The sequence below is a fragment of the Tamandua tetradactyla genome, chromosome 1, assembly GCF_023851605.1.
Source record: "Tamandua tetradactyla isolate mTamTet1 chromosome 1, mTamTet1.pri, whole genome shotgun sequence".
NCBI classification, from domain to species: domain Eukaryota; kingdom Metazoa; phylum Chordata; class Mammalia; order Pilosa; family Myrmecophagidae; genus Tamandua; species Tamandua tetradactyla.
Window position 1 is genome coordinate 173,096,976 of NC_135327.1, and position 13,178 is coordinate 173,110,153.

The 13,178-nt window shown below is 37.5% G+C and overlaps 1 long non-coding RNA gene across 1 annotated transcript; it reads right to left on the reverse strand.

The window, feature by feature from the left end:
- Positions 1-325: 325 nt before the first annotated feature.
- On the reverse strand, positions 326-4,471 carry LOC143687330 (uncharacterized). Its single transcript, XR_013177493.1, has 3 exons — positions 4,001-4,471; positions 2,632-2,722; positions 326-993 (listed from the first exon to the last, which is right to left on the reverse strand). It is a non-coding gene; the product is annotated as an uncharacterized LOC143687330 (long non-coding RNA).
- Positions 4,472-13,178: the final 8,707 nt, after the last annotated feature.

Genomic DNA, 13,178 nt, shown 5'->3' on the forward strand with positions numbered 1-13,178 from the left:
TATTGATAATAATTCATTAATCTTTTTATCTACTGTGGTCATTTGAAACTATATGTACCCCAGAAAAGCATGGTTTTAAAATTAATCCTTTGGTATTAGAGAGGTTAGAGGGAAGTGCCTGAAACTGAAGAGCTGTGTTCTAGTAGCCATGTTTCTTTAAGATGATTGTATAATGATATAGTTTTCGTAAGTGACTGTGTGATTGTGAAAATCTTGTTCTGACGCTCAATTTTTTTAAATTAATTTTTTAATTTAAAAAAATATAAAACAGGCACAAACATTCTTAATATATGATCATTGTATTCTACATATATAATCAGTAATTCACAATATCATCACATAGTTGCATACTTATGATCATTTCTTACAACATTTGCATCAATTCAGAAAAAGAAATAAAGACAACAGAAAAAAATTCATACATACCATATACCTTACCCCTCCCTTTCATTGATCACTAGCATTTCAGTCTACTAAATTTATTTTAGCATTTGTTCCCCCTATTATTTATTTTTATGTTTTACTCGTCTGTTGATAAGGTAGATAAAAGGAGCATCAGACACAAGGCTTTCACAATCACACAGACACATTGTGAAATCTATATCATTATACAATCATCTTCAAGAAACATGGCTACTGGTACACAGCTCTACATTTTCAGGCAGTTCCCTCCAGCCTCTCCACTATATCTTGACTAACAAGATGATATCTATTTGATGCTTAAGAATAACCTCCAGGATAACCTCTTGACTTTGTTTGGAATCTCTCAGGCATTGATACTTTATTTTGTCTCATTTCACTCTTCCCACTTTTAGTCGAGAAGATTTTCTCAATCCCTTGATGCTGAGTCCCAGCTCATTCTAGTATTTCTATCCCACGTTGCGAGGGAGGTTAGTACCCCTGGGAGTCATGTCTCACGTAGACAGGGGGAGGGCGGTGAGTTTGCTTGTTGTGTTGGCTGGAGAGAGAGGCCACATCTGATGCTCCTTTTACCTACAGTATGGGCAGATGAGTAAAAAATATGGATTAAAAATAAATAAATAATAGGGGGACAAATATTACAAGAAATTGGGTAGAGGGAAATACTAGTAGTCAATGAGAGTGAGGGGTAAGGAGTATGGTATGTATGAGTTTGTTCTTTTTTCTTTTTATTTCTTTTCCTGGAGTGATGTAAATGTTCTGAGAAATGATCATGGTGATGAATATAGAACTATGTGATGATATTGTGAGCCATTGATTGGATACCAACTATGGAATTGTGGGTTGGACCCATTGTAAGGAAGAGACCTTTTGGTGAGGTTACTTCAATTAAGGCACGGCCCAGGGCAGGTCTTAATTCTTTTATTGGAGTCCTCTATTAGAAAATGAAACTCAAACAAAGAGAGAGAAAGCCAAGGAGCAAGAACCTGAAAGCAAGGAAACTTGGAAGAGAAGGGAGAGACCAGCAGATGCTGCCATGTGCTTTGTGCCTTGCCATGTGTCAGAGTAGTCAAGGATCACTGGCAGCCAGTCTTTGGGAAGAAAGTGTCACCTTGATGATGCTTTGATTTGCACATTTTCTCCCAACCTCAAAACTGTAAGCTAATAAATTCTCATTGTTAAGTCAACCCATTTCATGGTATCTGCTTTCAGCAGGCTAGCAAACTAAACATCTTTTTATTAATTACTTCACAAAAATTTATTGAGCATTCATTGAATACAAATACAGTATGCACTTGGTATTTGATTTTTCCTCAGTGCCTTAAAAGATCAGTGTCACATAGTAACTGAACCATAAATTTGAACTGTGTAAGTAGTGAGCTTGTGTGTGGAAACATGTCATGTAGCGAGTAAGTGACTTTTACTTATTGATTAGCATCTACATTTTGGCTTATCACGTTTATAGTAACCATCTTTTAAAGTCAGAAGGAGTCACTCAAAGTTACCCTTTACTGTATTTTGTGAAGGAAATGATATTATAGTGGCATATCAATTAGGAAAGTTTTGTTATGCTACAAGAACAAACATTTCATTGACTACCCACATTTCATTGACTAAAGCAACAGAGCAAGGAGGTATAATTATCTAACAAGTAGAAGCACTACATAGAGGAAAACTGGAATGTTTGGAGAAGAGTAACACAATTTACAACAAGTTGTATTAAAAAATTTGGAGATTTGAAAATGGAGGAGTCTCCTTCCTAAATTTCAGTAATCTCTCATACTCTTTTGGGGGAGGAAGAAAAAATGACCATGTATGAAATTGAATGTCAACTACAATATAATAAATTATCATGTACAAAACACATATAATACATTCTAGAGTCTAGACTTAAGAAAAATAATTGGATACCTGTGACTTCTAGTAGTGATGTCACTATATTTCCAGGAGATGATTTATCTAGTAGATTCTCTTTTCCCCAAATATAGACCCAGAACCATTCATGGCTTCTATAAAGAAGCTTGTTCTTTTGTGTGTGCAACAATGATGTGCTTAGATAAGAAAGGCAAATGCTTTTAATTGTTTTTTTTTTTTTTTGTAGTGGTGGCAGTAAAAAATTTCCAGAATATTAAGTACTGTGTTGCAGTTATCATTCACAGGCTCCTATAGAGCCCTGGTCCTTGGGAATGCCCATGAACCCTTATCACTAACCTGAAAAAAAGGTAGATACTTAGAAGAGGGTCTTTCCAGACTCTTGGGATTTTCATAAATTGGTATAAATTGATCCAGATGTGCTTCAAACCTGGGAAAATGTCATTTAAAATGATGTTTAATTACTAAGAACTTTAAATAACATGGGAAAATGATTATATTATAATATTAAGTTAAAAAATGCAGCATGCAAAATTAAAATGTATAGACAATCATCTCAACTGTGTAAAAATATGCACAGAAGAAAGACTTGGATGGAAATAACTCAAATTTAACATCAATTTTCTTTGTGGTGAGATGGGTTATTTTTGTCTCCTTCTTTATACATCTCTGTATTTCTGAATTTTTCATACTGAGTATGTATTATTTTTATAATTACACTATTTTAATTATTATTTTAAAGACTAAAAAAACTAGGGTAGAGGGTATATAACCCAACTGTAGTCCAAACTCCTCTCAGTAAATATTACTCAGGGACCCACACATCAGATCAGAGTGATTCTAGAACCCTGTTGCCCACCCATGGTCTTGTGATTTGGCATATAAGATGCTGCCCCATGTCTGGAAATTTTTATTATGCTCCTGCAGTGCCCTCCAGTTAAAATGGTTCTCTGAACACTGATTCTCTGGTCAGACCTTTAAACCATGGCTAGGAACGTAGGCTTTTCTTTTGGATTCAGGGTGCCGATCCCTCTCTCTACCAATGACTTAACCCAACTTTTTCCTTCCCTCCCCCCATATAACTTTTGGCTCTGAAGCTGCCCACAGTTCCACACTGACACATATAACCTCCATGAGCAAGTGGCTAAAAGGTACTAGGCACAAAATGAAGTAAAGGGGGATAGGTAAAGGGAAATGCTTCTAAGGTTTTTGTCCCTTCGGAGGTTTGACACTCCTGTACTCTCTTTACTCCTTTTCTTGTTCTTCCTTATTAGTGGTTGGCTTAATCTGATTGGTGAATTAGTGAAGAAAACACAGGACATACTCAGCGTTTTCTCTGCCTGCCTCCAATGAAGATATCATGTTGCTGAGCTCCTCCAGGGGCAGGGTTCCCTTCCCACCTCTACCCAACCCTCAACACGGGAAGTCTTGTCCTGGTTGAATGTTATTTGTGCCAGGGTGAATAAGTCTGTCTAATTCTGAAACTCCTTTAGCAGCCTCATTAGCTCTCACAATAAGCAGCCCTTATTAGCAGTCAAGATGATTGTTCTAGTTTGCTAGTTGCCAGAATGCAAAATACCAGAAACGGAATGGCTTTTAAAAAGGGGAATTTAATGAGTTGCTAGTTTACAACTCTAAGGCCGAGAAAATGTCCCAATTAAAACAAGTCTAAAGAAATGTCCAATCAAAGGTATCTAGGGAAAGATACCTTGGTTCAAGAAGGCTGATGAAATTCACGGTCTCTCTCTCATCCAAGAAGGCACATGGCGAACACGGTCATGGTTTCCCCTCAGCTGGAAGGGCACATGGCGAACACAGGGTCATCTGCTAGCTCTCTCTCCTGGCTTCCTGGTTCATGAAGCTCCCCGGGAGGCATCTTCCTTCTTCATCTCCAAAGTGCTGGCTGATGGACTCTCTGCTTCATGGTGCTGCAACATTCTCTGCTCTCTCTGAATCTCTCATTGTCCAAAATGTTTCCTGTTTTATAGAAACTAATCAAGATCCACTCGAATGGGTGGAGACATGTCGCCACCTAATCCAGTTTAACAACTACTCTCAATTACATCACATTTCCAGGGAGATGATCTAATTACAGTTTCAAACATACAATGCTGAATAGGGATTAGAAGAAACAGCTGCCTTTACAAAATTGGATTAGGATTAAAACATGGCTTTTCTAGGGTACATACATCATTTCAAACCAGCACAATGATATTTTGGTTTCTGACAGCTTGCTATTCTGTCTCATTTCTCATTTTGACCAGAACCTGGGATGCAGGATGGGAAAAGGAATGCTATTTATGGGACCTACTCAGAGACCCCAAAAGGAAAAGTCACTTGTTGATAGCCAACTATACACCTGTCCCCAATTGTTTACCTTTTTTCCCATTTCATATATAAGGAAACTGAGGCTCAAAGATGTTAAGAACCTTTTCCAAGTTCTCAACCTAATGAATGGCACTTTTAACTGTAAAAGAGCTTGTCTTTTAGTGCCACAAAGATGCTCCTCAGGGACTAAAACAGCAATCTCATCTTCATTAATACCTTATCCTGACCAACTGAGCTATCAGGCCGACACCAAGCAAGGGAAGCAAAGGTTATACAACCAAAAGACAAGGAACAAGAAGATTATAAAACTCTAGACTAGAAAACATCCAGAAATTTATATGTTTTCCCCAGATTCCTTTCCAGACTTTTGGACAAATGACCTCTCCTGCTCCCCAGTTTGTGCTCTGACTTCCCCAGTTGTAAAATAGCTCAATAATATCCACTTCTACTTAAGTCAGACCACATATGTTCCTCTGAGGCTGGCCTCAGGATAGTTGTCCCTTCACTGCCACTTATTATTAAAACACACACACACACACACACACACAAAGCATAATTTTGGGCAGCACATGGAGTAAAAATAATTATAATGAATTATGGATCAGCTTAACGCTATATGAAAACCAGAAGTAGGAAACTGTTGATCATAAAATGGTGTTGAAATGTCAGCCATAAGTCAGCCTTTAGAACAGACGAGCAAAAAAAGATATTTTGCTTCAACCCTGAAGGATGGTCAGCTGGTGGGCTGAACCACAGTCAACAAAAAAGCCAACAAACTCCCCTGATGTCAGTGGACTAAGAAGCATTTCCATGAGATCTAACCACTGCTACTTCTCATCTTCCCAACAAAGGCTCAAAAAGTGCAAGGACACCCCTGTAAGCCACTAGGCACATTCCTGATTGTTCTCTAGGGAAATCTTATGCTGAAAAATGGACCTTTTCCAAAATAGTCCAAAATCAAGCCAGATGAGGCATTACAGAGAAAAGAGCTTCCATGGAAAATACCCTGCCTCCAAATCCCCAATGTCTTCATTAGAGAACTGGAAACACAGGCACACCAGCTGGTCTCAACTGCTTTGAAGCATTGTGGTACAGTAGAAAGAGCAATGTTCTGGGGCTGGTGACAAGAAACTAACCTTCAGTTCTCAGTTCTGCAAATTTTTAACTGGGTGACCTTGGCAAAGCTACTTAATTTCTCTAGGCCTCACTTCCCTCATTTGTTAAATAGGCTTTGAATAAACTATGATGTAACCTGGTTCTAAAATCCTGTATCTTTCATCTTTGGATTAGCATCTTACATTTAAAGAATATTAAAGCAATTTTTTGGGTGTTGTTTTTCTCAGAGACTCTGTAATTCTAATGATTATTCCTTTCTCCTTTTTAGTATTCTTTATGGCTTCTCTTCTTCCACAGATTAAACCTAAAGTCTTCAACATGGCATCCAAGGTTCTTTATGATTAGGCCATTCCCATCTATCCATCCACCCTCCCTTCATTCCTGACATCACATATTTTATGCTCTAGTCATAATGGATTACTTGTATTACTCTATAATGTCCTTACTACAATATTTATTGAGCACATACTATGTGTTAGACAGTCATACCTCTATGCCTTTGCAAATATTTTTTTGCAAATCATTTTGCTTGGGATGCCTTGTATTCATTAGTTAGGGTAGTCCTCGCTGCTGTGACAAAAAAGCTTCATAATTTCAGTAGTTCAACACAATCGGAAGTTATTTCTTAACCAGGTACCTGTTCAGTTTGCAAGCAGTCTTCTACCCAGGCTCATTCTATTTTGCAGCTTTGCCATCCTCTTAGCTTCAGAGTCCTTTATTTCCAGAACTGGCAGCTAGGGAGAGAGAAGGTAGAAAATGCACACCCACTTCTTAACCTGATTCAGAAAAGATGCGCATCACTTTTGCTCACATTCCATTAATGAGAACTGGTTAGAAGAAACCCTTGTCATTGATGATCAACTAGTTATGTCTAACACATGCCTTTTCCCTACTTTTCCACTTGGCAAAGGCTTATTCATCTTTTTAATGCTACCTCATTTGTGAAGTCTTCTCTGACTTACCTAGGCAGATTTAAGCTGTCTGTGCTCCACTGCATTGAGCGTGTTTCCTTTTCATAATAATTATCACACTGTACTGTGTGGTTTGTATGCCAGTCTACCAAATTGGATTGTGAGTACCTGAGGGCATGGATCTTATCATTTTTATATTACCAAAGATTGGCATAATGCCTGATACATAATATACAATATTTAATAAATGAATTAATATAATGAGCAAATGAAGGAATGGATGAATGATTACCCTAAAAAAAGAAGTTTGGTGTTGTTTTATTTTGTTTTTTTGTTTACATGGGGAGGGACTGGGAAACGAACCCAGGTCTTCGGCATGGCAGGCAAGAATTCTGCCACTGAGCCACTGTTGCGCCGCCCCGAAATTTGTTTTTATAGAGGAAGAAAGACCCCAATTTAAAACTATATATTAGTTATTCAAAGTATTTCAAGATGTTAAAAAAAGCTTCCCATATGAAGATTAAAATTAATATTTGCATTATTACTTATTTAAAATCTGTCTCTCCTATTTGACCATAAGCTCCACAGGGAAAAAGACCTTTTATGTACTGTTCTTTTCTTTAACTCCAGCACCTAGTACACTGTTTGGCATGTAATAGGTATAGTTAATAAATATGGAATGATGGATAAAGAAATGAATGAATACATGAATAACCCCATGTGCCATCTAATAAATGTATGCTCTAGATTATAAGAGGAAACTATGGATGAGTCAGAATAAACTTTATCACCAAATCAGATAAACAGCACAAAAGTATATGTCAGGACCTTACCATCATTACCTTGTGTGTTTCATGTCATCATCCTATTTACATAAGAAGATAATTATTAGGGGAAGCTAAAATCTCAATGGGAATGCTAGCCTGTGAGTAAATGAGGAAAAATAGATGTTTCTAAAATGGCCGAACTGTGAAACAGCCTTTATACGTTGGTTAATGAGAGAAGCAGGTTAAAAAAGTACAGAAATTACAGTCATGATAACTGTGAAAATACACTGATTAAGAAAAGACAAAAACATTTCTATATATTTTTAAGAGGAATGAGTACAGTTCCTTAAATGCTATTCTCCTCATAGGTCCCTTGTGACAAAGTTTGGTTTAGATGTGACACATGACTTCCAGTGGATTTCTTGCCAGATATTGTCATGGGAACCATTTAAGGAGAAGGGCAATGTGCAGTGCATGGGCAACTTCCGATCAGAACCTCTGCATGGGCTTGGTCCAGTTATCTTGAAACTCTGTAAAGTTCTAAACATGAATAAATCAGCCCTCAGTATGGATTAATTTGTTGTGGTAATGAGATTGATGCTGATACTGACAAAGCGACTCTTTCCAGAAACTGACCAAGAAATTAATGGTAGATCTAGGACTGAGTGACCTGAAAATAAGACAGCACATTCATTTTGTACACTTTTGGTGATAAACAAGATTCATCTGCTTGCTCTAACAAGTTATCTGTCTCCCCTTGTAGCAGCAACTGCAGCTAGACTATATTTCCTAGCCTTTCTTATAGTTGAGCAGGGCCTTGTACTTGAGTTATAATCAGTGGAATGTAGATGGAAACGATAGGTGACATTTCCAAATCTGGTCCATAAAAAGTCTCCCGTGCAGTTCTCTATAGGCTTTCTTTCCCTATCCTCTGACTAAATGGAGAGGACAATGAGAATCTGAAGAAAGAGAGTCACAAGTTGGACAAAGCCTACATCCCTGAATTACTGCATAGATTACCATCTTTTCACACCTCCATCCCTGCCAATCCATATTGAGCCGTGACAAAAGCTTTGCATTTTTATTGGGTCAAACCATTAAATTTTGGGGTCATTGTCATGGCAACTAGCTTATTCTGACACATATATCCCTATTTTTTACCTTCCCTCCTGGTTGCAAGGAGGAAAATAGGCTAGGGTAAATTTCCAAAGTCTCAGTTCACAGCTGAACGGTATCAAGACTGAAGAAGGCATAAGACCAAACCTCGTCAAGAATTACTGCATTTAATAGGATTCTAGAGTGAATTTTAAAGGCTTATGTTACCATAGATCTGAGGCTATCTATGTTAGCCCCTGCCTATCTAATCAGCCCTATTTGTACATTTTTATACTCTTAGAATGGCAGTGAACGGTCATCTCCAAACTAGTTCTCATATGAGTCACCAACAAAGCCTATTATGTCCAAAATATTTAGGGACTAGTCAAATATCACATTTAAAGCTGTTTTGCTTTTTGCTAAATATGGTGATTAATAATAAGGAAAACTAAATTGGTAAGCAACTTTGTGTTTGGAGGTATATTTTTAAGTGATTATAAAATTTTATGATGAACATAGTACTAATGGACAGTTATGGGGGAGCCAAGCACCACAGGAACAAATTAGGTCTTTGGGTGCTTGCCTGAAGATGAAATTGGGAAACATTTGTTTATTAACTAGACTTTGAAAATTACTCCTTCTTAAAGTAGACTCCAGGTGTTAAAGACAATAAATAAAGATGTGCTGATTGAAAATATTTATAAATCAACTTGTTGCAACTTTAAAATAAGAAGGGATAAATGCAACTTTAAACAGAATATTCCAAACTTTTTTGTCCTCTCTAGCAGAAACACCAAGCTTAAAAGCTGAACTTGACAGGTCATCTCTCTAAAGGTGCTCCACCAGGTAAGATTTAGCAGGTGGATGGCCCAGGTGGAAGGAGGAAATAAGTAATTTAGGAGAAAGTCTCACCTCTTGGAAAAGTCCCCATGAGGATGAGATTGGAGTAGCTTAGTTGGGCCAGTAATTTTCAGGAACTAAATTCTATTGCCCCATTTTCAAGAGGTGTATACTAAAGCATCATGGTCCTCTAACTTTTCTCATGCATTCCCTTACCCTTTCTCTTCCCCAAACTTTATTTTCTTTCTCTTTTTCTAAGACATTCAATTATTTTTTCCTTCCCACCTCAAATCTCAAATCTCCATAAACAGGTAGTCAGGAGTAGAGCTGGTACATTTGAATCTTATCACCAGAGCTAAGTCAAAATCACATAGGAGATACACATCTCTGACCAACTGTTTTTTTTTTTTTTTTGTCTCTTTTAATTGTTTTACATTTGAAATCTAATTTGTTGGATATTTAGTATAGCTACTTGTGCTGGTTTGAAGGGATGTGTGGACCCTAAAAAAGCCATGTTTTAATCAAAATCCCATTTCGTAAAGGCAGAATAACCCCTATTCAATACTGTCGGTATGAAACTGTAATCAGATCATCTCCTTGCAGATGTGATTTAATCAAGAGTGGTTTAAACTGGATTAGATGACGACATGTCTCCACCCATTTGGTTTGATCTTGATAAATTTCTGGAGTCCTATAAAAGAGGAAACATTTTGGAGAATGAAGGAGATTTGGAGAGAGCAGAAAATGCTGCAGCACCATGAAGCAGAGAGTCCACTAGCCAGAGACCTTTGGAGATGAAGAAGGAAACACCTCCTGGGGAGCTTCATGAAACTGGAAGCCAGGAGAGAAAGCTAGCAGATGATGCTGTGTTTGCCATGTGCCCTTCCAGCTGAGAGAGAAGCCCTATCCTGTTTGCCAGGTGCCTTCTCACATGAAGAGAAACACTGAACTTCATTAGCCTTCTTGAACCAAGGTATCTTTCCCTGGATGCCTTTGATGGGACATTTCTATAGACTTGCTTTAATTGGGGCATTTTTTTGGCCTTAGAACTGTAAACTAGCAACTCATTAAATTCCCCTTTTAAAAAGCCATTCTGTTTCTGGTATATTGTATTCTGGCAGCTAGCAACTAGAACACCACTCCTGCTCTTTTCTCATTGTTGTTTGCATGAAATATCTTTTCCCAACCTTCTGCTTTCAACCTATGTTTATCCTTGGGCCTAATATGTGTCTCCTGTAGACAGCATATAGATGGGTCCTGTTTTTTAATCCATTCTGCCAGTCTGTGTCTTTTGAGTGGGAAGTTTAATCCATTAAAATTTAGTGTTACTTTAAGGGCAGTACTTCTACCATTTTGCCTTTTGGATTTTATATGTCACATCTAATTTTTCTTCTTTCTACCTTTACTAACAGTCTTCATTTCTACACTCTTCTCCACACCTCTCTCTCCTGTCTTTTCCTATCTGTCTCTGGTGCTCCCTTTAGTATTTCTTGCAGAGCCTGTCTCTTGGTCACAAATTCTCTCAGGGATTTTTGTCTGAAAATGTTTTAATTTCCCCCTCATTTTTTGAAGGACAGTTTTGCTGGGTATAGAATTCTTGGTTGGCAGCTTTTCTCTTTTAGTATCTTAAATATATCATACTACTGTCTTCTTGCCTCCATGGTTTTTGCTGAGAAATCTACACATAGTCTTATTGGGCGTATGTGATGGATTGCTTTTCTCTTGCTGCTTGCAAGATTCTTTCTTTTTCTTTGACATCTGACATTCTAATTAGTAAGTATCTTGGAGTACATCTATTTGGATTTATTCTGTTTGGGGTATGCTGCACTTCTTGGATCTGTAATTTTAATTCTTTCATAAGAGTTGGGAAATTTTCAGTGATAATTTCCTCTAGTTTTTCTCTCCTTTTCCCTTCTCTTCTCCTTCATGCATATTCATGTGCTTCATGTTGTCATTCAATTCCCTGAGTCCCTGCTCATATTTTTCCATTCTTTTCCCTATATTTTCTTTTGCTTGTCAGATTTCAGATGCCTCATTCTCCAGTTTACTAATCCTATCTTCTGCCTTTTGAACACTAACATTGTAGGTTTCCATTGTTTTTTTTTTTTCATCTCTTCTACTGTGCCCTTCATTCCCATAAGTTCTGTGATTTGTTTTCTCAGACTTTCGATTTCTTTTTTGGGGGGTTGTTCCTTGCCTTCTTTATATTCTCTCTCAATTCATTGATCTGATTTTTTATGAGGTTTTCCATGTCTGTTTGAACATTCTGAAGTAATTGTTTCAAGTCCTGTATGTCATTTGAATTGCTGATTTGTTCTTTTGACTGGGTCATATCTTCAATTTTCCTAGTATGATTTGTTATTTTTTACTGGTGTCTAGGCATTTAATTTCCTTAATTAATTTATTCTGGAGATTGTTTTCACTTTTTTTTACCTAGGATTTTCTTGCTGGATGACTTTGTTGTCTACCTGTTCCTAGACATTCAGTTTAGCTTATTCTAGTTCTCTAGGTTAGGTTTTGTCTAACAGATCAGAATTTTTCAGTTCTTGTTTTCTTGTTTCTTGCTCTACCTGTATGGTGTCTTTTTTTTTTCCCTTAGGAGGGTCTACTTGGTATCAGAGACCCCAGCCAGATTTTCACGATGAAACTAGCCTTCTATCTGGATAAAAGAGTCACTTGTGTCAGCTTTCCCTGCAGGTGAGACCCAGAGGTTGAAAGACTTTCCTATGAAGCCTCAGGACTCTGTGTTTTTCCTGTCTTTCCTGGTATGTGGTGCTTGTCTGCTTGCAGGCCCCACTAGCATAAGGAAATGTGGTACCTTTCACTCAGCAGACACTCTCTGCTGGAGGTGTGGTTGAGACAGAGGAGAGGTTATAGGCTGGCTTTAATCACTTCAGTTAGATAAATTGGATTTCATCAAAATTAAAAATTTTTATGCATCTAAGGACATGTTAAGGTTGCGCTGGTCTGAATATGTGTTGGACCCCAGAAAAGTCATGCCCTTTGATCCTCATTCAATATTGCTGGGTGGGAGCATTTTGATTGTTTCCATGAAGATGTGACCCACCCAACTGTGGGTGGTACCTTCTGATTAGACGATTTCCATGAAGGTGTGTCTCCACCCACTGAAGGTGGAGTTGCTTGCTGGAATCCCTTAAAAGAGGAAACATTTTGGAGAGAGTCCCTTTTGGTAGAGCTGGCACTCAAATAGATATCTGTATACCAATGTTCATAGCAGCATTATTCACAGTAGATTTAAGGTGGAAGCAACCCAAGTGTCCATCAACAGATGAGTTGAAACAAAATGTGATATATATTTACAATGGATGGAAGTAGCTGAGTTGGAAAAATAAAAGGAATGAAGACCTGATATACGCCACCACGTGGATGAATACTGAAGACAACATATTGAGTGAAATAACTCAGACACAAGGGATGGATATTGTATGATTCTACTTACATGAACTAGCTAGAATATGCAAACTCATAGAGACAGAAAGTGGAGCACAGCTTACCAGGGATGGGGGCAGGGAAATGGGGAGTTAATGCATAATGGGTATAGCATTTCTGTTTGGGATAATGGGAAAGTTCTGGTAATCAATGGTGGTGAGGAGAGTGCAACATTGTGACATATGTATAAGTTTATATATATGTTATATATATATATATATATATATGTTGAGAATGGTTGAGATGGGAAAGTTTATGTTGTATATATGTTTATATGTTCCCACGATTAAAAAAAAAATAGAGCAACTAAAGAGACCATGACAATTAAATGCAATTAATGGAGGAGAAATATTCATTTCAGGTCATAGATATTCTATCT